Genomic DNA, 27,548 nt, shown 5'->3' with positions numbered 1-27,548 from the left:
GTCCCAAATTTTGGAGAGCTCTAAAATTTTAAAAATTCTAGTTTTTAAATTAATATTAATAATTATAAAAAATATTAAAAAAGAAATTAAAAAATACTATAATAAAAATCAAATACATTAAAAAATGAGATTGATTAAAGTTAAAATAATCTTTAATTAAATCTTATTTTTATAAATATATTATATATTTTTTATGTGTTATTTTTAATTATTATTATTATTATTTTTTTTTAATTTTGACCATTTTAAATTAGAGCCTTTTGGGCTGGCCCTGATGATACCTAACCAAAAGTCACGAATATTAAAAAAATCATTTTTTTTTTCTATTTGTCTCTTATACTAAATAATATTTTTTTGAAATGTAAATATAATATATTAAATTAATTTTATTCTTTATTTTTTAATTTTATCTAAGTTATATAAATGATAATATTAATCCATTAGACAACACAAATCTCTAATATACATGTCCTAACAAAACAATGATTTTGGAATATAAAATAATAAACTGTCCGTAAAATATATAAAATTAGGGCCCGTTTGTTTTGGTTTTTTTTAAAAATGATTTTTATAGTGTTGCATATTTTAGTGTAAAAAAAATTACAAAGAAACTTTTCATAAAAGTTTCAAATGAAAATTTGGTTTGAATAGTTATTTTTAAAATGTTATTTTAGATATTTCATCATTCTATCGAAACTTTTTTTGAATATCAAATTTTTAAAAAATCACTTAATTTTGAAGCTATTTCAAATAGCTTTTCATAAAAATCATTTTTAAGATACAACTTTTTGAAAAAATTGTGATTTTGACTATGTTTTGATCTTCAATAATGTATATTTATGTTATAGAATGAACAATTCAATCTTTTAATTTATAAAAACTAAATTTAAAAAAACTTTGTAATATTTTGAAAAATATTTTTATAGAATCCATTTTCAAAAATACAAAGAAAAAATCCATTTTTTTAAAACTAAAACAAACTGGCCTTAATCATTTTAATAAATTAGACTATAAAATAGTTAATTTCATATGACAGTGAATACAAAAAATATATATTTTTAATAATATTCAATAAAATTGAAAAGAATTTGTTCAAAATATGAATTAATTTTTTTAATAAAAATATATTTGTAATAATATTCAATAAAATTGAAAATATGAATTAATTTTTATTTTATTCCAAAAGTCATATTATTGACGGGAAGATTTTTTTTAAATAATTATATTTTTTTTTTAAAAATTCAAAAATGACCATAATTTAAAATTTTTTACAAAAATGGACAGTTTTTTGCCCTAAAAACACATGGGCGCCACCCTAGATGGCGCCTACCCTTTAAAGAAAAAAGATTTATAAAATAAATAATTGTACTGAATTAAAAATGAATCGATGAAAGTAGTAATATTTTAAATTCTTTACCTCATCTGACCAACGCGTCGTTCTCCCCCTAAATCATACTCTTCCCGCTTCTGCATTATTTTTTCCTATATATAACTTTTGTGCACCGTTAGAAGTTCTCATCTATCATATAAGAAAATTTATTATTTTGGAAATTCCTTAATTATCCTTCTGCTCCTACAAGCTTCCACTTGGCTGCATTAACCATCTTCCTTTCCTTTTTTTCATCTGCCACGCAACAAAACAAACTGTTCCAATTTTTTCATTAAATATTCAATTTTTTTGTGTTGCTTTTGCATTAAATATTTTGTTGGTTTTTTCACTTTCCACATTATACTATTATTTCAAAAAGCATTTGTCTTATCAAACATACAAAATCAACACTTATCTATTGCTTTTGATATTACATATCTATTCAACACAATAAAGTTTCTTTTCATTTTTCTTTTGTTCTTCAAGCATACCACATTGTTCTTCCTCCATATCACTTTGTTCTTCCGACCTCAAATGGCCAGACAGATCGAGAAAATTTGCGATCTAAACGACATCAAAGAGCCGTGGAAGGTTGCGGTAAGGGTGGACCATAAATGGTTGGTTCTTTCCAATAACAAGGAACACTTTGAAATGATCTTCATAGACAAAGATGTAAATATCCATGCTTAGTAAAAATATAACTTTTGCATGACTTTTATATCTCTTTTGGACATTGTTGATGCTCTCATTTTACTGCATTTGTATTACGATTGTGTTTTTTTGTTATATTTTTTATTTATTTGTACACATCATTTTCTGTATGCAATATGGTGTTTGAATCGCGTATTTCTTTTCCTTATTTGGCAGAGGGCTAATATACACGTTGTTGTTCCGGCAACATATATGGCCACATTCAAAGACAAGTTAATTGTGGACCACACTTACATCGTTTCGAACTTTAACGTTCAGGAAAATGATTTGGTCTTTAAACCTTCGAGCCACAAGTATATGGTGAAGTTTACACGAGGGACATACGTTAATGATGTTAATAAACATGTCATACCACCTAAAACACTTAACTTTAACAGTTTTGCTGATATCATGACCGACAGACTTCAGAAAGATGTACTCATAGGTGATTTATGATGTTTCTTGATGTATCCTAGGGTCTTTTTATTTCCCATTTGTGGTTGTTATATTCTACTTTTAAATACCTATTTTTTCTTCCATATATTATAGGAATGGTAGATAGTATTGGTTTCACACAAGCACAGTCGGGAGGGAAAAAACAACAAGTAAATTTTATCACGAGGGACCACAAGTGTGTATATTGTTTCCCATAAGACACTCATCTGCCACCTTTTTTTCTTCCTATTTTGTAACAACCTAATATACATTCTTACACTTTTTGCAGCAACAACATCATCAACTATATTCTTTGGGAGGCATATGCATCCCAATTCATAAAGTAAAACCAGGATCGAGTCAATACATCTAATATTTGTCCTCAACTGGTGCCAAACTAATATATATTCAAATTGATCTATGGAGTTTATAATGTAGGAAAGTATCCACTGTCAGTTACAAACACATACAACGTAACCAAGTTATACAACAACGCTGATTTGCCTTCTATCAAACAGTTTATTGACAGGTTTTTGTATGAAATTGTTTTGTCTTATTCCTGCATACAACTATTTTTTACCATAGACTAAAGTTGTTTTTTTTTTAAATTTCATTCAGCATCCCTAAGGACTCTTTAGTTAACGTTTCTAGTCAACTAAGCTCTCATTCTCAACTATACTCACAAAACTCTGAAAAATACTCAACAAACTCCTTCTCAAAAGTTACTTTCTAAGACTATTGTTCTGCCTTTCATTGAGATTAAAAAACTTCGTGATGTATGTTTGAATCCTCCTTGACACAATACTTTGAATTTTGTACTATACATCATTTTATTTTTTACTGTTTAATTAGTTTTGTGGTTTCCTGTTAACGCATATAACATTTTGTGCTATTGTTGCTACAACCAAAATACTTATTGCATCTCAATATGGATGGTACTACCAGGCTTGTCATTTATGTCCGAAGGTTACTCGCGGTGACAAAGCTCCATTCTTTTGGGAAGCTGGACATTCCACATAGGCGAAAATCTTTAGGTATGATTACTTGTGGTATCATACATTGTTTTTCTACTATAATATTGAACATCTATTTTGTAATACCATTACTCATGTTGCATTAGGTATAAGATCGAAATACATTACAAGAAAAACTGTCTCCAACCACGTGATATAGTGACGTGAAAATCACAGGGCAAAAAAAGGGAGTTACGAAGTGATTATCACGTCGCTACATGTTTTTATTATTAAAAAATTGACACTACTGCCTGCACATGGGAAAGTCAGAAAAAAATTTAAACATAATGTCGTGACGCGGTAATCACGTCGCAACTTTAAAAGTAAAATAAAAAAAGTCGGGCGTGCACAGATTAGCAAATGGTGGGAGATTTGAAATTTTCAAAATTTAAGTTGTGACATGAGAATTACATCGCAACATGAAATTCAAAACTTTAAAAAATGTTAAGGAGGGAAGAAGATTGACGCTGACTTGATGGGGAGTTTGACTGACACATTTATTTGCAAAATGAAATAAATTGAGGTGAATAATAATATAATTTAATTAAATCGAGTCCAAAAATATGATATTATTCCATGTTATCAAACTCCCCCATACTTAGATCTTTGCTTGTCCTCAAGCAAGATAAAGTATAGAAGTCGTTTTAAAAATTTGGCCAGATGAAATTTCAAAACACACATCAATTCGTATTAGGTTGCAGGTAAACCTTGTTTAGAAATAACCTGAGTCTAATCTTGACATCAAGAACTACCGTTACAACATCTGATAACCTTACCTCATGCAAACCAGTTCGAGTCATGCTATTATAACCAGCCTAGTTCTTTTACTCTTATTTCACCCGTTTTCGTTCTAGCGAAATCACATTAAGCCCTTTATCGTTTTGCGCACATAGTGGAGTGACCGGTTAGTGATTCTGATCCCCTTTTTAGCTTGAAGCTCTGGTACATTAGTCGGATAACACTGTAGTCCGCCCTACCAAGTTCAGCACCAGATACCTGCTGAACCAACTCATAATGGATCTTTCGTGTTATGCTTTTGTATGATATGCAGCCTTTAGATTAAATGATCTGGTAAGGATCACCTAACTTATTTAGTGCATTTCCTGATATATATATTTTTATTTTGGGAATCATTCACTTATATTCATCGGTCCTCCACGTAGTTTGCTATTAATATGGTGTTGACTTCTTGTATAAACTACTCGGGGTTACTATAAAGTTAAAAGTCCAGGGACTTGTATAACAGGTACCTTTCTGATCTAACATGTTAAGGTTTGTTTAGAGCGTTGGGGCGGTAATAATTTTTGTCTTAATTTTTTTCTCAAGTTTGATAAAATAAGCAACCTTTATATTTATTGAGTGTGTTGAATTTTTGTTATGGCTCATGAAAATTTGAGGGAATAGATAATAGAAATTTTCTCACACTAGGGACTTAATTTAGAATAAATATATATTATAATTAATTTTTTTTTCAATAAATTCATAAGAAAAGGAAATAATAATGAAAAGGGAAAAATAACATACTTGAAAAGGGAAGATTTGAAGAACAAGGTTTTCCCTCCCACACTTAAATGAAACATTGTCCCCAATGTTTCAAAGAAAACAAAAGAAATACAAAAAAGAAAAAGAAACTAAAGTCAATGCTGCCTTCCGCCGCGTGTTCTTGGACCTGGTGATCTTTGACGTACTTCCAAATCATCAAACCTGCTGAGCAACTCAACGAACCGTTGATCGGTTATTGCATTCCTCGCTTCCTGTTGTTGTTGCATCTGGCGCATCATCTGCATCACTTCGAGATTCTGCGCTTGCATACCATCGATAGCATCCATGATGTCGTCGTTGGTTGCTGGCCTTCTTCGTCGACGACATCGTGAGGATGGACCAGCTGCATTATCGGAAGGGTTGAGCGGGACTGATTGTTGTGCAGGAACCTGATCACCCTGCTCCATTTCGGCAAACTCGTCTGGAGGCGGGTTTGCTTGTGTAGGTACAATAGCTTCGGGAGCATTCAGATCATAGATGTGGTGGTTGGGATTGGTGACATCTGTTAAGGCAATGTTGGGTAGAACAACGCTTGGGACTTCCTGGTTGTTCACCATAAGGTAATACCCTCCGCCTACCCTGTTTTTGACTAGGCGGCTGGACCGACAGTAGCTTATATCCATCAATAGGGGTAGGAGAGATTGTAAATTCTGAAGTCGATCCTCAAGATTTAAGCCAAGTGCTATGGTGGTGATTAATCCACCAATTACAAAAGGTTGACGGCCTCTAGCACATAGGGTGCGGATATGATGAAATAGGAAGGAGGCAGCGTTTACATGTGTATCTGCTGGAAAGACGCAGTGGAGGAAAAATAATTCCTTGGCGTTGACTTTGTTGTTGTTCGGTCGACCAAAAATAGTGTTTTGCAGGATGCGGATGAAGTACCGGATGGTTGGGTTATGTATATGTGAAGCAAGTAATACATCCCAGTTGTTGGTTTCCACACCGAAATTTTTTCTAAAGAGGTCGAAGGCGGTTATATGCCACTGGGAGTTCGGAGGTATTCTAGGGTGGACTTGACCTTCTACAGGGAATTGTAGCATGGTGCTCAATTGGATCTGGGATAGGGAGTACTCTGTGTTGAACATACGGAAGGTTGCGGTACCGGTTAAGTACTCGTCTTCACCGGTGGGAGTGTTGTACGAATAGGAACTTAAAAATTCTAAGGTTAGGGATGGGTAGGTAGGTTGATTATGAGTGCATAGAAAGGTTAAATCAGCAAGGCGGAGCATCCATTCTATACCTTGAAGTAATCCTAATTCTTGTAAACAATGTAAATCAGGATACCTGGTGAATTGGACGCCTCGCTGTTTGAAACGCTCAAATTGCTCCCTTTGATAATTTTCATCTTCGGATCGGAAGATGATATTTCCGAAATCTTGGTTTCCCGCCATACCGATAAGTGGTTTGAAAGAGGTAATAAGGAGAGAAGGGAAATGAAATTGATTTTATAGAATGGTTTGTGGTGTATGAAGAAAGGTATGGTGGGTATTTATAGGAAAAATTTTGGGAGTTGGAAAAGGAGTGGTTGAAAAGTAAATAAATGTGGGTAAATGTGAATAAATGGGGAAGGTAAAAAGGTGGGATGGTGTCACTCCACTATCTTCTAATTCGATTATTTCCTAATAATTGTTGTACTTCACAAGTTACGTGAATTTGTTTGCCAACCGTATCTCGACCTTGAACTATCAGAGCGTTGTAAATATAAGTCATCTTCCCTGGTGGAAAAACTACATCGAGTACCGGACCGATTATTTGCGTGATACGCCCCAGATTTTTGTTTTCAAGTACAGAAACCTCAGTATCAAAAGGGGGAGATGTTATTGTCATATTGCAAAATATCGGTTTTTTTTTTTTTGAAAAAAAAATGTTCGATAACAAAGCAAGTGGTTAATGATATTGAATAATAAATGTAAGTTAATAATCTATTTTCTTGGTACCATCCAATCAATTCAATTGTTTTAAAATTTCAATGATTGAATTTTCAAGGTCAACCCAGTCATCTAGATTATAGACAATACTATATTATCTATGGAATTAGAACCTGAACTTTGTTTATGATTCCGTTTTTCTATCTCATTGGTCCTTCTTTTTTATTTCCTCAGCATAGGATTTATACTTAGCATATCATTTTTATCAATTTTTCTTTTTATTGGGAAAATTCTGCCGATTTTTACATCTAGGATTTACATATACAACATAGATCACTGTCGGTCTCTAGCACATAGGGTGCGGATATGATGAAATAGGAAGGAGGCAGCGTTTACCTGTGTATCTACTGCAAAGACGCAGTGGAGGAAAAATAATTCCTTGGCGTTGACTTTGCTGTTGTTCGGTCGACCAAAAATAGTGTTTTGCAGGATGCGGATGAAGTACCGGATGGTTGGGTTATGTATATGTGAAGCAAGTAATACATCCCAGTTGTTGGTTTCCACACCGGAAATTTTTCTAAAGAGGTCGAAGGCGGTTATATGCCACTGGGAGTTCGGAGGTATTCTAGGGTGGACTTGACCTTCTACAGGGAATTGTAGCATGGTGCTCATTTGGATCTGGGATAGGGAGTACTCTGTGTTGAACATACGGAAGGTTGCGGTACCGGTTAAGTACTCGTCTTCACCGGTGGGAGTGTTGTACGAATAGGAACTTAAAAATTCTAAGGTTAGGGATGGGTAGGTAGGTTGATTACGAGTGCATAGAAAGGTTAAATCAGCAAGGCGGAGCATCCATTCTATATCTTGAAGTAATCCTAATTCTTGTAAACAATGTAAATCAGGATACCTGGTGGATTGGACGCCTCGCTGTTTGAAACGCTCAAACTGCTCCCTTTGATAACTTTCATCTTCGGATCGGAAGATGATATTTCCGAAATCTTGGTTTCCCGCGATACCGATAAGTGGTTTGAAAGAGGTAATAAGGAGAGAAGGGAAATGAAATTGATTTTATAGAATGGTTTGTGGTGTATGAAGAAAGGTATGGTGGGTATTTATAGGAAAAAATTTGGGAGTTGGAAAGGGAGTGGTTGAAAAGTAAATAAATGGGGAAGGTAAAAAGGTGGGATGGTGTAACGGTCGTGTCCCAACGGTTAGTAACGTTCACATAGTCAGAAGGTGTCACGTTCGTGACAGGGATGTTACGAGCGTCACAGGCACTTGGTGTGACGACCGTAATGGATTGTGTGACGCTCGTCACACAGTCATTCTTGTAACGTACTTTGTTTTTATCATTATACTTTATTGTTGTTATTTTGTTATGCATATGTTTATTTTATTTTGCTATTGTGATACTTTTAAATTGCCTTGCATGCTATTCTACTTTCCTAATATATATATATATATATATATATATATATATATATATATATATATATATATATATATATATATATATATATATATATATATATCTTTAATAAGTCATGTAGGTAGCAACAGTAGAGAGCATTATTGATAGATATTTGCATAAGTTATAATAAAGTAAAATAAATCAATAGCTTCATAAAATAATCATAATGTAACATTGGAAGACAAAAGCAAACATGCGAAAGAAAAACAAATACTAAAATAATTTGAAACAAAATTAATGAATAACCTAAACTAAAACTAAGTAACTAAGAAAAACAACTTCTATCCATCTGCATAATCTCTGGCAGGAGGAGCAAAGGAGTTAACACGGTTTAGCAACTCGTGGAACTGATTTGTCATACTGTTCATGTATCCCAGAAATTCTTGTCCCAAGTTAGCTAACTCTTCTCTGAGGCCGTCCTGTTCTGACATCAAAGCCTGAATGGTGGTGTTATAATTAGCTCCGGGCACATGATGTCTAAGATCGGGTATTGCCGATTCTTCGGTCGGGACAGGTTGAGGATGAGGATCAATATCATAATAGCCAGATGGTGTCTGAGGGTCAGATTCAGCATAAGGGATCTGGTCGTCACAAATCTCATAGTCCTGGATGGATTCAGTAGATCTAGCAGGAGAGGGTGTTGCGTTCAGATTGTAGAGCCAGTTATTGCGGTTATGAACACTAGTTCTTGGACTAGGCAAGGTGAATAGGCAAAGAACTTGGTTGTTAATTATAAGCTCAAACTCTTCAGACCCTAGGTTTGCTATAAACATAGTGTTGAAGAGGAAGGGTATACTCATAGTCGCAATGCCACAGAAAGGGCTTAAGTCAAGCATAGGTTGACGTAATCCGATAGCATTACCAATCATGGTTATCAAGCCGCCTATTTGAATTGGTGCTCGTTCATCTTGGATAAGGCGGTCAAAATTTGCCAACATAAAAGTGGCACCGTTTACTGAACGGTTCTGGGAAGCACAAAATATGATGAAGAGTTCATCACGTGAAACTAAGGTACTGTTTGACTTCTTCCCAAATAAGGTGTGGGTCAGGATCTTATGGAAATAACGAAAGGCCGGGTTATGTATGTTTCCAGAAAGAAACTCATGTTCCTCGGGATCCTCATTTCCAGTCAAGCTTCCCCAGAAGTGTTCAAGTTCTCTGTATTCAAAAAGTTCTTCTTGGCTCACTGTGAATGTATCAAGGGAGGTAGGGAAACCTAAAAGGTTGGTAAAGTCTTGAATATTAAATTGATACTCCATATTGAACATTCTGAACTGAATGAAACCTCTGCTTATTCCTTTCCCATGGCTGGGTAGATAGATCAGAGAACTAAGGAATTCTAGAGTCAGTCTCCGATAAGTGACGAATTGTCTACGGATAGGAGTGGTTTCCCACCCTATTTGACTTAGCAAATATTGGAAAAAACAGTCACCACCTCAAGGAAAGATTGGTCATTGAAATTACCAGAAGCTTTATGGGGGTATCGAACTGCTTACAAAACTCCCATAGGGACAACCCCATTTAATCTTATTTATGGAAAATCCTGCCACCTCCCGGTAGAATTGGAACATAAGGCCTATTGGGCTATTAAAAATCTAAATTTAAACTATAAGGCCGCCGGTGAAAAGCGAATCCTTGATATAAACGAATTAGAGGAACCCAGACGAGACGCTTACGAAAATGCCAGAATCTACAAAGAAAGAACAAAACAATGGCATGACAAGCGCATATCAAGGAAAATCTTCGAACAAGGCGATACAGTCCTGTTATTCAACTCTAGGCTAAAATTATTCCCGGGAAAACTACGATCTAGATGGTCAGGCCCTTTTCAAATTACTAATGTTTTTCCCAGTGGAGCGGTGGAAATTAAAGGAAAATCCATTGAACCGTTTATCGTAAACGGGCAGCGTCTAAAACATTATCATCATACAGAGAACATTGAAGATTCACAAGTCCTGCACTTAGACGTAGTGCCCCCAAATTTTATAGATTATATTTGATAGTTTATTGTCGAGCTTGCGACATTAAACAAAGCGCTTAGTGGGAGACAACCCACAAATATTTATATTTTCATTTCTTACTTAATTATTCTTTTAAATTTTATTTAGTATTCATTCTTAATCTATTTTAATTTTTCTTCTTCTATTCTTTCGGCATTTGGCAAATAGGGTGGGAAACCACTCCTATCCGTAGACAATTCGTCACTTATCGGAGACTGACTCTAGAATTCCTTAGTTCTCTGATCTATCTACCCAGCCATGGGAAAGGAATAAGCAGAGGTTTCATTCAGTTCAGAATGTTCAACATGGAGTATCAATTTAATATTCAAGACTTTACCAACCTTTTAGGTTTCCCTACCTCCCTTGATACATTCACAGTGAGCCAAGAAGAACTTTTTGAATACAGAGAACTTGAACACTTCTGGGGAAGCTTGACTGGAAATGACGATCCCGAGGAACATGAGTTTCTTTCTGGAAACATACATAACCCGGCCTTTCGTTATTTCCATAAGATCCTGACCCACACCTTATTTGGGAAGAAGTCAAACAGTACCTTAGTTTCACGTGATGAACTCTTCATCATATTTTGTGCTTCCCAGAACCGTCCAGTAAACGGTGCCACTTTTATGTTGGCAAATTTTGACCGCCTTATCCAAGATGAACGAGCACCAATTCAAATAGGCGGCTTGATAACCATGATTGGTAATGCTATCGGATTACGTCAACCTATGCTTGACTTAAGCCCTTTCTGTGGCATTGCGACTATGAGTATACCCTTCCTCTTCAACACTATGTTTATAGCAAACCTAGGGTCTGAAGAGTTTGAGCTTATAATTAACAATCAAGTTCTTTGCCTATTCACCTTGCCTAGTCCAAGGACTAGTGTTCATAACCGCAATAACTAGCTCTACAATCTGAACGCAACACCCTCTCCTGCTAGATCTACTGAATCCATCCAGGACTATGAGATTTGTGACGACCAGATCCCTTATGCTGAATCTGACCCTCAGACACCATCTGGCTATTATGATATTGATCCTCCTCCTCAACCTGTCCCGACCGAAGAATCGGCAATACCCGATCTTAGACATCATGTGCCCGGAGCTAATTATAACACCATCATTCAGGCTTTGATGTCAGAACAGGACGGCCTCAGAGAAGAGTTAGCTAACTTGGGACAAGAATTTCTGGGATACATGAACAGTATGACAAATCAGTTCCACGAGTTGCTAAACCGTGTTAACTCCTTTGCTCCTCCGGCCAGAGATTATGCAGATGGATAGAAGTTGTTTTTCTTAGTTACTTAGTTTTAGTTTAGGTTATTCATTAATTTTGTTTCAAATTATTTTAGTATTTGTTTTTCTTTCGCATGTTTGCTTTTGTCTTCCAATGTTACATTATGATTATTTTATGAAGCTTTTGATTTATTTTACTTTATTATAACTTATGCAAATATCTATCAATAATGCTCTCTACTGTTGCTACCTACATGACTTATTAAAGATATATATATATATATATATATATATATATATATATATATATATATATATATTAGGAAAGTAGAATAGCATGCAAGGCAATTTAAAAGTATCACAATAGCAAAATAAAATAAACATATGCATAACAAAATAACAACAATAAAGTATAATGATAAAAACAAAGTACGTTACAAGAATGACTGTGTGACGAGCGTCACACAATCCATTACGGTCGTCACACCAAGTGCCTGTGACGCCCGTAACGTCCCTGTCACGAGCGTGACACCTTCTGACTATGTGAACGTTACTAACCGTTGGGACACGACCGTTACACCATCCCACCTTTTTACCTTCCCCATTTATTCACATTTACCCACATTTATTTACTTTTCAACCACTCCCTTTCCAACTCCCAAATTTTTTCCTATAAATACCCACCATACCTTTCTTCATACACCACAAACCATTCTATAAAATCAATTTCATTTCCCTTCTCTCCTTATTACCTCTTTCAAACCACTTATCGGTATGGCGGGAAACCAAGATTTCGGAAATATCATCTTCCGATCCGAAGATGAAAATTATCAAAGGGAGCAGTTTGAGCGTTTCAAACAGTGAGACATCAAATCCACCAGGTATCCTGATTTACATTGTTTACAAGAATTAGGATTACTTCAAGGTATAGAATGGATGCTCCGCCTTGCTGATTTAACCTTTCTATGCACTCGTAATCAACCTACCTACCCATCCCTAACCTTAGAATTTTTAAGTTCCTATTCGTACAACACTCCCACCGGTGAAGACGAGTACTTAACCGGTATCGCAACCTTCCGTATGTTCAACACAGAGTACTTCATATCCCAGATCCAATTGAGCACCATGCTACAATTCCCTGTAGAAGGTCAAGTCCACCCTAGAATACCTCCGAACTCCCAGTGGCATATAACCGCCTTCGACCTCTTTAGAAAAATTTCCGGTGTGGAAACCAACAACTGGGATGTATTACTTGCTTCACATATACATAACCCAACCATCCGGTACTTCATCCGCATCCTGCAAAACACTATTTTTGGTCGACCGAACAACAGCAAAGTCAACGCCAAGGAATTATTTTTCCTCCACTGCGTCTTTGTAGTAGATACACAGGTAAACGCTGCCTCCTTCCTATTTCATCATATCCGCACCCTATGTGCTAGAGGCCGACAGTGATCTCTGTTGTATATGTAAATCCTAGATGTAAAAATCGGCAGAATTTTCCCAATAAAAAGAAAAATTGGTAAAAATGATATGCTAAGTATAAATCCTATGCTGAGGAAATAAAAAAGAAGGACCAATGAGATAGAAAAACGGAATCATAAACAAAGTTCAGGTTCTAATTCCATAGATAATATAGTATTGTCTATAATCTAGATGACTGGGTTGAACTTGAAAATTCAATCATTGAAATTTTAAAACAATTGAATTGATTGGATGGTACCAAGAAAATAGATTATTAACTTACATTTATTATTCAATATCATTAACCACTTGCTTTGTTATCGAACATTTTTTTTTCAAAAAAAAAAAAACCGATATTTTGCAATATGACAATAACTCCTCCCCCTTCTGATACTGAGGTTTCTGTACTTGAAAACAAAAATCTGGGGCGTATCACGCAAATAATCGGTCTGGTACTCGATGTAGTTTTTCCACTAGGGAAGATGCCTTATATTTACAACGCTCTGATAGTTCAAGGTCGAGATACGGTTGGCAAACAAATTCACGTAACTTGTGAAGTACAGCAATTATTAGGAAATAATCGAATTAGAAGATAGTGGAGTGACACCATCCCACCTTTTTACCTTCCCCATTTATTCACATTTACCCATGTTTATTTACTTTTCAACCACTCCCTTTCCAACTCCCAAAATTTTTCCAATAAATACCCACCATACCTTTCTTCATACACCACAAACCATTCTATAAAATCAATTTCATTTCCCTTCTCTCCTTATTACCTCTTTCAAACCACTTATCGGTATGGCGGGAAACCAAGATTTCGGAAATATCATCTTCCGATCCGAAGATGAAAATTATCCAAGGGAGCAGTTTGAGCGTTTCAAACAGCGAGGCGTCCAATCCACCAGGTATCCTGATTTACATTGTTTACAAGAATTAGGATTACTTCAAGGTATAGAATGGATGCTCCGCCTTGCTGATTTAACCTTTCTATGCGCTCATAATCAACCTACCTACCCATCCCTAACCTTAGAATTTTTAAGTTCCTATTCGTACAACACTCCCACCGGTGAAGACGAGTACTTAACTGGTACCGTAACCTTCCGTATGTTCAACACAGAGTACTCCCTATCCCAGATCCAATTGAGCACCATGCTACAATTCCCTGTAGAAGGTCAAGTCCACCCTAGAATACCTCCGAACTCCCAGTGGCATATAACCGCCTTCGACCTCTTTAGAAAAATTTCCGGTGTGGAAACCAACAACTGGGATGTATTACTTGCTTCACATATACATAACCCAACCATCCGGTACTTCATCCGCATCCTGCAAAACACTATTTTTGGTCGATCGAACAACAGCAAAGTCAACGCCAAGGAATTATTTTTCCTCCACTGCGTCTTTGCAGCAGATACACAGGTAAACGCTGCCTCCTTCCTATTTCATCATATCCGCACCCTATGTGCTAGAGGCCGTCAACCTTTTGTAATTGGTGGATTAATCACCACCATAGCACTTGGCTTAAATCTTGGGGATCGACTTCAGAATTTACAATGTCTCCCACCCCTATTGATGGATATAAGCTACTGTCGGTCCAGCCGCCTAATCAAAAACAGGGTAGGCGGAGGGTATTACCTTATGGTGAACAACCAGGAAGTCCCAAGCGTTGTTCTACCCAACATTGCCTTAACAGATGTCACCAATCCCAACCACCACATCTATGATCTGAATGCTCCTGAAGCTACCGAGCCTACACAAGCAAACCCGCCTCCAGACGAGTTTGCCGAAATGGAGCAGGGTGATCAGGTTCCTGCACAACAATCAGTCCCGCTCAACCCTTCCGATAATGCAGCTGGTCCATCCTCACGACGTCGTCGACGAAGAAGGCCAGCAACCAACGACGACATCATGGATGTTATCGATGGTATGCAAGCGCAGAATCTCAAAGTGATGCAGATGATGCGCCAGATGCAACAACAATAGGAAGCGAGGAATGCAATAACCGATCATCGGTTCGTTGAGTTGCTCAGCAGGTTTGATGATTTGGAAGTACGTCAAAGATCACCAGGTCCAAGAACACGCGGCGGAAGGCAGCATTGACTTTAGTTTCTTTTTCTTTTTTGTATTTCTTTTGTTTTCTTTGAAACATTGGGGACAATGTTTCATTTAAGTGTGGGGGGAAAACCTTGTTCTTCAAATCTTCCCTTTTCAAGTATGTTATTTTTCCCTTTTCATTATTATTTCCTTTTCTTATGAATTTATTGAAAAAAAAATTTAATTATAATATATATTTATTCTAAATTAAGTCCCTAGTGTGAGAAAATTTCTATTATCTATTCCCTCAAATTTTCATGAGCCATAACAAAAATTCAACACACTCAATAAATATAAAGGTTGCTTATTTTATCAAACTTGAGAAAAAAAATTAAGACAAAAATTATTACCGCCCCAACGCTCTAAACAAACCTCAACATGTTAGATTAGAAAGGTACTTGTTATACAAGTCCCTGGACTTTTAACTTTATAGTAACCCCGAGTAGTTTATACAAGAAGTCAGCACCATCTTAATAGCAAACTACGTGGAGGGCCGATGAATATAAGTGAATGATTCCCAAAATAAAAATATATATATCAGGAAATGCACTAAATAAGTTAGGTGATCCTTACCAGATCATTTAATCTAAAGGCTGCATATCATACAAAAGCATAACACGAAAGATCCATTATGAGTTGGTTCAGCAGGTATCTGGTGCTGAACTTGGTAGGGCGGACTACGGTCCGATCCCCCGCAATTTGCAATGGACCGAGAAACGAAGTTATCCGACTAATGTACCAGAGCTTCAAGCTAAAAAGGGGATCATAATCACTAACCGGTCACTCCACTATGTGCGCAAAACGATAAAGGGCTTAATGTGATTTCGCTAGAACGAAAACGGGTGAAATAACAGTAAAAGAACTAGGCTGATTATAATAGCATGACTCGAACTGGTTTGCATGAGGTAAGGTTATCAGATGTTGTAACGGTAGTTCTTGATGTCAAGATTAGACTCAGGTTATTTCTAAACAAGGTTTACCTGTAACCTAGTACGAATTGATGTGTGTTTTGATATTTCATCTGGCCAAATTTTTAAAACGATTTCTATACTTTATCTTGCTTGAGGACAAACAAAGATCTAAGTATGGGGGAGTTTGATAACATGAAATAATATCACATTTTTGGACTCGATTTAATTAAATTATATTATTATTCACCTCAATTTATTTCATTTTATTCGATATTACTTGGTATTTTTCCTTTTATTTGTCTCAGGTAGCTTATTTGAAGCACAAGTGAAAAAGGAAGAAAAGGAGGTGCAAAAAGAAATGAAGAGAAGCAATTTCACCAAACCAAAGCACAACCCAAAAGTACTAGCGTTGAGCCCGTGACGAGCGTCACGCCCTGCTGCCTTGTGTTACGAGTGTAACACATGGTGTGACGGACGTCACACCATTCTCCTATATTTTTGGCTTCAGAAGCGCAACAGAGGCACGTTGAAGCCTATTGTTACGCTTGACCCTTGGAAACGTGAAGACCACTTTTACGGAAAGGACTTTTGGAAACCGTTACAAATTGGGATAATATAAATAGAGTCAAGGAGAAAACCTTGCAGCTCTCTCTTCTTCGTGCTTTTTTCTCTTCCAGCCATGCAAGCATACTTTACAGCATTACCTTTTTACAGTTTTTACTTTTCTTTGCAATTTCTATTTTCTTTTCCAGTCAATCTTTCAGCACTTAATTAATTTTTCACACAATAGTTTCTACACCGGAAACTATTGTGTATCTTTTGTTGAATCTAACCTTACGTTAGATCCTAGATTTTTATTCCTTCGTTTTATTTTTCTGTCCTAATGAAGAATTCAAGAACAAATCCAGCCGGTCTGTGGTGGAGTGTTCAAGACTGCTATTAATTACTCAGGTTCTTTAATTATTGTTTGAATTTATATATGCCCTGCTTTATTGTTTATTTACATTGTTTGCCTGAGATGTTTCTATTTAAACACGATGATTGTTTAGATCTGTTTAGCATGTCTGGCTAATTTATTTAGGTATCGGTATGTAAAGTAAGCGGAATGAAGGAATCAAAACTAAGTTGATTTAATTACGTTTAAAAATAAAATCACTCTTTTTATGGTCTCAATTTACAGGTTTAATACCAAGGTTTTTTGTACGAGAGTAAAAGACTAAAGAAGTTAAAATCAATAGAACGAGAGTTTGAGTTTTTAACTGGACAGTGTAAATTGGACATTAATTCTAGATCAGAGCGAAAGCAATTTTTAGAGTTAATTAAATTCTAATCTTTTTCAAAAAGTATTTTTAAAAGTTAAATGTGAGGACGAGAGTTAAGCATTTGAGTTTAATTATATAATCTAAGTCAACAGAGCGAGAGTTTGAGACGAGGGCGTTTAAACGGTTATTATTTTAATAAAAAGAGTTTCTATAGATTCTATTGTTTTCAAAAAGTGATTTTGGACTTAACTAATAAGTGACAGCTACGTTAATATAAAGTCATAGTCTATTCAACAGAGCGAGAGTTTGACAAAAGGCTTTTAATCAATAGTGTCTACTGAAAAGATTTATTTTAAAACCAAGAAACCAACGAAGATTTGATTCCCTAATTACGACGAACTACATACCGATATCCGCTTAATTGATATTTAGTTTAGATCATATTTTAGTTTTAACTTTTCCCCCAAAACAATCAAAATATCATCCGCCTTAGCTTTACGAAGTAACCTTAGAAAACGGTATATCGATTCATAAGTTCCTGTGGGATTGATATCTTTTAAAACTACGCGATAGAACTGTGCACTTGCAGTTAGTACCCCATTCGACTCATAAAGTCGCGATCACTCATCCTCTGAGGAACGGGTGTTTGGAATACAATCAACTAACTAGTAGGGAAATATAACTAAATTTTGCCTTAGTTTATACGGTGCAACAACAGAGTTACGATATTGACTAAATTAGTCATCGGCAACGACACCAAAAACTTGATGGGACTATTTCACAAGTGCATGGAATCAAACGTAGTTTTAAAAGATATCAAACCCACATGGAATAATGATCAACCTTATTATTTTCTATTGATGTTATGTAAATCTAAGGCTATAAATTAAAAATAGGGGGAGACTGAAGCTAGCGGAAATATACCTGAACGCATCGCACGTTCGAACATACAACAGAGTCGCCATCAAACTTTATTTATTCCCAAAGAAAAGGGAAAACATCGATAAAACCTGGGGGAAAATAGATATACTGGGTAAGGATAGGGGTGTCCAGGGTGTGGGTCGACCCACGAACCCATAAATTACTCTCGGTTCTTCCTTCCACATTCACCGAATTCAGGGTTTAAATTAGTGTGAATTAGCTCTTAGTGGAATGCATTAGATGGACCACAAGTGGAAAAATTCAATCTCCTAATCATGGTTGAATTCAAGCTGCTGTATACAGTTATGAAAAAAGACAAAGCTAATTTAAATTACATTTTCATTCAAGCCATATTCAATTATATTCAAACCCAAATTGAAACTAAATTAAAGCTCAACTAACACATTTCCATTTCATTTGAATTTACATTTCCAATTAATATTTCGATTTTCTAACTGATTTATTTCAGTCTAACAGAATATATCAGATTTCAGTTTATTTCAGATTAAATGGATTGTGAATTTCATTTTCAGTTTTCAGCAAAAATATCCAACCAACATGTCATGAACGGCTAATTTAATCACAACTTAGTAACTAAGTTTGGAAAGGGATAACTGACACTCTAACATCATTTACATTTGGTAACTAACAACTGAATTTCAATTGAATTTCGATTGAATCTAGATGTGAATTTCTAACAGAATTTCGGAAGCTTATATATACCTCATTTTGCAGAAGAAAAGTTTAATTTAGTTTAATCCATATGTGAAGAAAAGTTTAATTTAGTTGAATCTAGATGTGAATTTCTAACAGAATTTCGGAAGCTTATATATACCTCATTCGCCTCACTTTGCAAGGGTTCTTCTCCATGAGTCTGCATCAATTCTTCTCCAGGATTCTGCAACAATTCTCCACCAAGATTCTGCAACAACTTTCTTCATTCTGCAAGCTCTCTCTTTGGGTTTATGCAAGTAGTTTCTTCCATCTTCCGCATCCTGCAAATAGTGAAAGAAAAACAGAAAGCATTGAACTGAATCAAACTCCTTAATCAAATTCATCTGAACGTTATGCTTCACCTTGTACAACGGACCATGCGAATCGCAACGGCGAATCCACGTCCTTCATCATCAAGCGACGAGTCCAACCAAAAGGGCACGGCGGATCAAGCAACGGTCTAAGCAGAATCACGAAGCGTCAACGAAGAAGATTTGGAATTAAACCACCGCGTTGCTTCAATCCGGTAAGTTTAGTTTCAAACTATATTTATTTTCTTTGACTGAAATCGTTGAATTGTTCACGCGAGATGTTGGCGGCGCAGTCCATAAAATCGCGACATTGACACGACGAGCTGCTGGATGCGCGAGCCTGGGTGTCGAGTCCTGAAGTGTGAATCACGATGACACCTACAACAATGATGCTGATGCGAGCAAGATGAGTATCGAAGACCGAAGGCGTCGCACTTGAGCCATGACGAATCCAAACGCGGCACCTTGATTGGAACACGAAGAACCCTACGAACACGAGCAAAAGTGTTGAAGCACAGTGATGCTGTAATCGAAGACACGGAATCTGGTTTTCCTCGGCTTTGTGTTTGATGCAGTCAAGTTTTCTGCCTTTTGGATAAGCACCGTTTATGCCTACAGCAAGAGAGTGTTTTTTGGCTTGAATCCGGGTTCAGCCTATGGTTTGGTTTTGCGCTTAAGGGCCCAAACTGTTTTTGCCACAGATCGCCCCGTCCAATCACGTTCACACCCCCTTCGGTCTTCCTTCCAACACTTGGGCCTTCTACCCGTTCAGATCATGTGCACTAGGGCCTTTCGCCCGAATTCCCCAAGACCCTTTCCAGCGCCCGTGGGCCCTTGTTTTCGGATTTTTTTTCATGGGCCTAACTCTGTTTTTCTTGGGTCATGCTGGTGTTGTCGTTTTTAGGTTTATTTAATAGTTAGGTTTACTTATTAATTAGGTTTAATTATCAATTATGTGTAATTAGCAATTAGGAGTATAGTTAGCAACTAGGTTTTTAGTCTTGATTAGTTATGTTAGGATCATTAGATTTTAAAAATTTGATTAATCTAATTAAAACTTAATTCTTAGCCAATTAGAATTTCTATTTCTATTAGCATAAATAGATTTAGAAATTAGGATTAGATAATTCTTTTTTAAAAAATATTAGAATTCTTTAGATCTAATTGGATAGTAATTAGAAATTTCATCAATTCAACTATTTCCCATAATTATTTCATTTTTTTACATAATGACCATTTTACCCTTAGGTAGAAAAATCTTGATTTTAATGCATGTTCCCTTAGTTTAGGGCTCTAATCAAAATTGTCTAATTTTTTTTAGTTGATTAATTTAATAGTATTTATTATTGTATACAATCCAACTACTATTTTAATCCCATTAATTAGTTTTGACCAAAGAATACTTTGGTCAACCAAATCCTTTGTAATTGTGCCGTAAGCCCCAAGCCTATTTCAAGTGATCAAAAGATCATTGATCACTTGATATAGAAAATTCATTACGCTCAAGCTATCGTGGATATGCTGAATCTCTGAAGCTCAAGACCTCAAGGTTCAAAGGCAAGATCAAGACTTCAAGTCAACATCAATCAAGCATAGCTAGCAAAGTGGACTACATTCTTAAGCACAATAAAGGTGTCAACACTTGACAAGTGCGATTCAAATTGTAAGCTATAAGCCTTAACCAGTGAGGAATGATGAGACGGAGTTTCTCCTATCCTTGTCTAGAATGACTTTGTGTACGGGGCGTAGGCCTTAGTTATGTAAAGCATTCGCCTTCATTCATAGGCTTTAGCATAATTCGTATTAAACAATTGTCAAGCCTTTTAAAATATGACAAACAATCAAGATCAAGATCAACAATCAGAAGCCTCTAACAACACTTGTTAATCATGACGAAAGTTACATGCTACGAGCCTTAAGTAATGAGGAATGATGAGACGGAGTTTCTCCTATTCTTGTCTAGAGTGACTTTGCGTACGGAGCGTATGCCATAGCTATTCAAAGAATCCTCCCTTGTTCATAGACTTTAGTGAAATTTGAATCATGCAATTAACAAGTCTTCTTCCTCAAACAAGCATCAATCATTCAACACTTCAATAGCGAAGCACCATTGCACTTCAATCGGTTCTCCTCAGTGGATCATTAATCATACTTTCTTTGACATTCAGATATCCCTTGGATCAATTCCCTTGTAATCAAGTCTTTGAATCATAATCAATCAACTCAATCATTGTTTGCCTTATCAGTCCTCTTGTGGTTTGGCAAACCCCTATTTACTGTGAGCCTTATCAGTCCTCTTGTGCTTTGGCCCACTCCAGTCAATCATTATTTGTCCCATCATTCCTCTTGTGCTTTGGCAAACCCCTTAATCATTGTTCGTCTAATAAGACCTCTCATGCTTAGACGGATCTCTTGCCTTGTAAAATTCTCTCGTGTGTAGGCTAATCATGTCATAATATTTGTTCGCCTTGCAAGACCTCTCGTGCTTAGACGAATCTCTTGCCTTGTAAATCCTCTCGTGTGTAGGCTAATCATGTCATAATATTTGTTTGCCTTGCAAGACCTCTCGTGCTTAGTGTAACACCCCGATAAAAATAAGATAATTATTTAATTTAAGTTAATATTATATTTATTAATTTAATTAAATAATTGAAATTATTGGATTATTATTATTATTATTATTATTGGAATAATAATTATTGGAAAATATATAAGTTGGAATTAGAAAAAGTCCCATTTAGTAAAAAGGTTTATTTTTCACGTGAAAAGGAAAAAGGGACAGAAAGTGGAAAAGGGCAAAGAGAACCAGAGAACAAGGGTTGAAGAAAGGAAGAGCTTGAAGCTGAAGAATTGTCGGATTAACTCAGGTAAGGGGGGGTTTATCGTCGTTTAATGGGTATTATGGGTTAACATGTAATGGGTAGTGATAAGCCATTGAATTGTCCCTGATTAGAGTGATGAATGTTGAAATGTATGAACCTATGGATGAACGTGATTTGAGTTATAATTGAAGAAATTCGTAGGAATTAGATGTGATAATGTTAGACTTTGTGAAATGGAATAGGATATGATTCGTGTTAGATGATAGGAATGAATTATGTGTAAAAATTGGACTGTAGAAGGTTGGATCTGAGGAATTTCGTAGCAGAGAAACCATGGCAGATCTGGAGAAAATCTGGTTTCTGGTCATACGCGTATGGCACTAGGCAATACGCGTATGAGGAAGTGGTACGCGTATGGGCAAAGGTGCTACGCGTATGGGTGAAGAAGATGATGTTTTTAACGTAATTTTGTCTCTGTTGGTACGCGTATGAGGAAGTGGTACGCGTAGCATACGCGTATGAGATGGGCAATACGCGTATGGGCTTGGCCAGGAAATGGGCCATACGCGTATGGACATGGGGCATACGCGTATGGGCAGAATTTTGGTTTTCCTGAGTTGTTGTCGTGCAGTTTTGGTCGTTGCAGATGAGTGATGTAGTTTAGCTGATGTATGACATGGTAGGGATCATTTCCCGTTGTTTTGAGCAGTATAGGTGTTAGTAGAGTGTGCTAATACTATAATTGATTGTGTGGTATAACATGATATGATTAGGTGATAAACATGCTGATGATGTATGATTGTATGCATAATGCTGTGAATGTATCTGTTATGTGTGCAATTTCAAATGGACTGTTTATGGCTTAGAGTGTGAGCATATGTCTATTTTGGATTGTTGTTGATGTTTGCATGCTAGTTGATTTAGCATGTGTATTGTGGCCTTTTATGGTGGTAGCTAATTCCCATGGTGAGGAATTAGTGAGTTGTTGTGAATTGTTGTTGATGTTTGCATGCTAGGTGATTAGCGTGCATATCATAGCCCTTTGGGGGTGGTAGCTAATTCCCATGGTGAGGAATTAGTGAGTGAGTCACTAGGTCTCAAATGAGTGGGACTAGTGGGCTTGGTAGCCGTACCTGGAGTTGGTCGGTGAGGTTGAACTATATGTTCACAAATAGTCGGTACCGCATGCATGGAGTCTCATTGCATAATATATGGATGTATGGCGTATAATATGAATAGATGTATTCCAATATTATACGTGTTGTTTTGTGTTGGTGTCGAGTATTATGATAATTATGAGTTGATGATTGCCGTTGCTGAATATGTGATCTGATTAGGGTGATGATATGTGTTAAATTACTTAGCATTACATGATGTTTTATAATGCTTATTATATCGATTGAGGAACTCACCCTTACAAGTATTTTTCAGGTAACGAGCAGTGAGTTGAGTAGAAGCTAATGTTCGGAGTCGAGTGTAATTTCCTTAGTGGGTCATGCTCTGATAGATGTAACATCGGGACGGAATGTTTTGTCTTATTTTTATTGTTGGTTGCTGAATGATCTTACATGTATGAGTTGCATGTTTTTGAATGATCGATTTGATCTCTATCCGCTGCGTATTGTGCAATGCCTTATGTTTTGAATTAAATAATGAGCATGACTAATTATTATGGTGAATGGTGTGGAATAATTGTGTGACACCCTTAAATGCATAATTACTCTGATTTATATGTTGTTAATTTAATTAAATATTTGGGGTATTTTAGAAGGGTGTTACATTAGTGGTATCAGAGCATAGTCGGTCGTGTCGAGTCGTAGTTATTCTGTTTCCCTGTACGGGATAGGTGTTGTGTAACCCTATCAGTACTTATTGTTTAGCTTGTTGGGTTTTCAGAATAGAGATGGCTGGAAGAGGTAGAGACGATGCTGCGATTGCTGAGGCTCTGGGTATGCTAGCTGGAGTACTTGGAGGGAATCCGAATGTTGTGGGAATGGGAGCTGCTCGTCAACTGAGTGAGTTCCAGAAGAACAATCCTCCAATGTTCAAGGGAGCATACGATCCAGATGGTGCTCAGAAGTGGTTGAAGGAGATCGAGAGGATCTTCCGAGTGACTGAGTGTGCCGAAAACCAGAAGGTCAGGTTCGGTACGCATATGCTGTCAGAGGAAGCGGATGATTGGTGGGTTGCTACCCGCACTGAGTTGGAATCTGCTGGGAATGCTGAGATCACTTGGGCTGTGTTCAGAGAGAGATTCCTGAGGAAGTACTTTCCAGAGGATGTCAGAGGAAAGAAAGAGATAGAGTTCTTAGAATTGAAGCAGGGTAACAAGTCTGTCACTGAGTATGCTGCTAAGTTCACAGAGTTGTCGAAGTATTACACTCCCTATAATGAGGCTGCTGGAGAATTTTCGAAATGTGTGAAGTTTGAGAACGGGTTACGTCCCGAAATCAAGCAGGCGATTGGATATCAGCGGATCAGAGTGTTTTCTGATTTGGTTGACTGTTGCAGGATTTTTGAACAGGATACCAAGGCCAGAGCGGAGAGCTATCAGCAGAGGATTGATAGGAAAGGCAAGAATCAGAATGATCGTGGAAAACCGTATGCAACTGGCAAAGGTTTTCAGAGACAGAGTGGGATGAAGAGGCCTAGTGGGGGAGACTCTAGTGCCCCTGCTAAGTGTTACAGATGTGGTCAGGCTGGACATCGTATCCATGAGTGTACCAGTAATGAGAGGAAGTGTTTCAAGTGTGGAAAAGGTGGTCATTTGGCTGCAGAGTGCCGGTCTAAGACTGTGACTTGTTTCAACTGTGGAGAGTTGGGTCATATTAGCCCACAGTGTCCTAAGCCGAAGAAGGAGAATCAGTCGGGAGGCAAGGTCTTTGCTTTATCGGGTTCTGCGACTTCTGCAGATGATCGTTTGATCCGAGGTACGTGTTATATTAATGGCTTTCCTCTTGTAGCTATTATTGACACAGGTGCGACTCATTCCTTTATATCTTTGGATTGTGCTGTGAAACTTAAGTTAGAGATATCTGAGATGCTTGGTAGTATGGTGATTGATACTCCTGCGAAGGGTTCAGTGACTACTACTTCAGTTTGTTTGAATTGTCCTTTGAGTATTTTTGGTAGAGACTTTGGAATGGACCTTGTGTGTCTTCCACTAGTACAGGTTGATGTTATCCTGGGTATGAACTGGTTGGTGTTTAACCGAGTCTATATCAACTGTTTTGATAAGACTGTGATTTTTCCCGAGATTGAGGAAGGAAAGAGTTTATTTCTATCTGCAAAGCAAGTGAATGAGGAAGTAGCAAATGGGGCAGAGTTGTTTATGCTGTTAGCGACTTTGGAAGCTAAAGATAAACTGGTGATTTGCGATCTAGCCGTGGTGTGTGATTTTCCTGATGTGTTTCCTAAAGAAGTGAATGAATTGCCGCCAGAGCGTGAAGTTGAGTTCTCGAATGATTTAGTACCTGGTACTAGGCCGATATCGATGTCTCTGTACCGTATGTCTGCTGTTGAGTTAACTGAATTGAAGAGTCAGTTGGAAGATCTGTTGGATAAGAAATTTATTCGTCCGAGTGTGTCACCGTGGGGTGCACCGGTGTTATTGGTTAAGAAGAAAGAAGGTACTATGAGGTTGTGTGTGGACTACAGGCAACTGAATAAAGTGACGATCAAGAATCGGTATCCTTTGCCGAGGATTGATGATTTGATGGATCAGTTAGTTGGTGCGAGTGTGTTCAGTAAAATAGATTTGAGATCTGGGTATCATCAGATACGTGTGAAAACTGAGGATATTCAGAAGACTGCTTTCAGAACAAGGTATGGACATTATGAATATTCTGTAATGCCTTTTGGTGTGACTAATGCGCCTGGAGTATTTATGGAGTATATGAATAGGATTTTCCATCCGTATCTAGACCAGTTTGTTGTGGTGTTTATTGACGATATTTTGGTGTATTCAAAATCTGAAGAAGAGCATGCTGAACATTTGAGAGTGGTTCTAGGAGTTCTACGAGAAAAGAAGTTATTTGCTAAACTGTCTAAGTGTGAATTTTGGTTGGAAGAGGTTAGTTTTCTTGGCCACGTGATTTCAAGAGGTGGTGTTGCTGTTGATCCTTCTAAGATAGAAGCGGTATCTAAGTGGGAAGCTCCGAAGTCAGTTTCTGAGATAAGGAGTTTTCTTGGACTTGCAGGGTACTATAGGAAATTCATTGAGGGATTTTCTAAGTTGGCGTTACCGTTGACGATGTTGACTAGAAAGGGGCAAGCGTTTGTTTGGGACTCAAAATGTGAAGAAGGTTTCCAAGAGTTAAAGAGAAGGTTGACTACTGCTCCTATTCTGATATTACCAAGTCCGTCGGAATTATTTGAGGTTTACTGTGATGCTTCATTGTTGGGTTTGGATGGTGTGTTGATGCAGAACAAGCAGGTTATAGCTTATGCTTCGAGACAATTGAGGGTTCATGAGAGGAACTATCCGACACACGATTTAGAGTTGGCAGCTGTGGTTTTCGTTCTGAAGTTATGGAGGCATTATTTGTACAGGTCAAGATTTGAGGTTTTCAGTGACCATAAAAGTTTAAAGTATTTGTTTGATCAGAAAGAGCTGAATATGAGACAGAGGAGATGGTTAGAATTTCTGAAGGATTATGACTTTGGTTTGAATTACCATCCGGGCAAAGCAAACGTAGTGGCTGATGCATTGAGTCGGAAATCATTGCATATGTCTATGTTAATGGTTAAGGAATTGGATTTAATTGAGCAGTTTAGAGACTTGAGTTTGGTGTGTGAGAGTACTCACAATAGTGTTAAATTGGGAATGTTGAAGTTAACAAGTAGTATTCTGGATGAGATTAGAGAGGGTCAGAAATCCGATGTGTTTTTGGTTGATAAGTTGACTCTAGTGAATCAAGGTCAAGGTGGTGAATTCAGAGTTGATGAGAATGGTGTTTTGAAATTTGGTAATCGGGTGTGTATTCCGGATGTTACCGAACTTAAGAAGAGTATCCTTGAGGAAGGACATCGTAGTGGCCTGAGTATTCATCCTGGAGCTACGAAGATGTATCATGATTTGAAAAAGTTATTTTGGTGGCCGAGAATGAAAAGAGAAATTGCGAGTTTTGTTTATTCTTGTTTGACTTGTCAGAAGTCAAAGATTGAGCATCAGAAGCCGTCTGGGCTAATGCAACCGTTGGCTATTCTAGAGTGGAAGTGGGACAGTATCAGTATGGATTTTGTTTCTGGTTTACCAAGGACAATTAAGAATTTTGAAGCTATTTGGGTGATTGTTGACAGGTTGACGAAATCGGCTCATTTCATTCCGATCAGAATGGATTATCTGTTAGAGAGATTAGCTGAGTTGTATATTGAGAAGATTGTAAGTTTGCATGGTATTCCGTCGAGTATTGTTTCGGACA

At 36.9% G+C, this 27,548-nt stretch overlaps 1 long non-coding RNA gene across 2 annotated transcripts; it reads right to left on the bottom strand.

Annotated features, from left to right (window-relative positions):
• Positions 1-1,397: 1,397 nt before the first annotated feature.
• LOC127138447 (uncharacterized) lies at positions 1,398-20,053 on the bottom strand. Of its 2 annotated transcripts, XR_007808778.1 has the most exons (3): positions 19,114-19,968; positions 18,282-18,367; positions 1,398-1,644 (listed from the first exon to the last, which is right to left on the bottom strand). It is a non-coding gene; the product is annotated as an uncharacterized LOC127138447 (long non-coding RNA). The 2 variants fall into 2 exon arrangements; XR_007808779.1 differs by lacking the exon at positions 18,282-18,367 and having other exon boundaries at positions 19,114-20,053.
• Between the last annotated feature and the right edge of the window lie 7,495 nt (positions 20,054-27,548).

This window comes from Lathyrus oleraceus, chromosome 4, assembly GCF_024323335.1.
Source record: "Lathyrus oleraceus cultivar Zhongwan6 chromosome 4, CAAS_Psat_ZW6_1.0, whole genome shotgun sequence".
NCBI classification, from domain to species: Eukaryota; Viridiplantae; Streptophyta; class Magnoliopsida; order Fabales; family Fabaceae; genus Lathyrus; species Lathyrus oleraceus.
The sequence above is the reverse complement of the archived record's forward strand: the minus strand, read 5'-3'. Positions and strand labels throughout refer to the sequence as shown.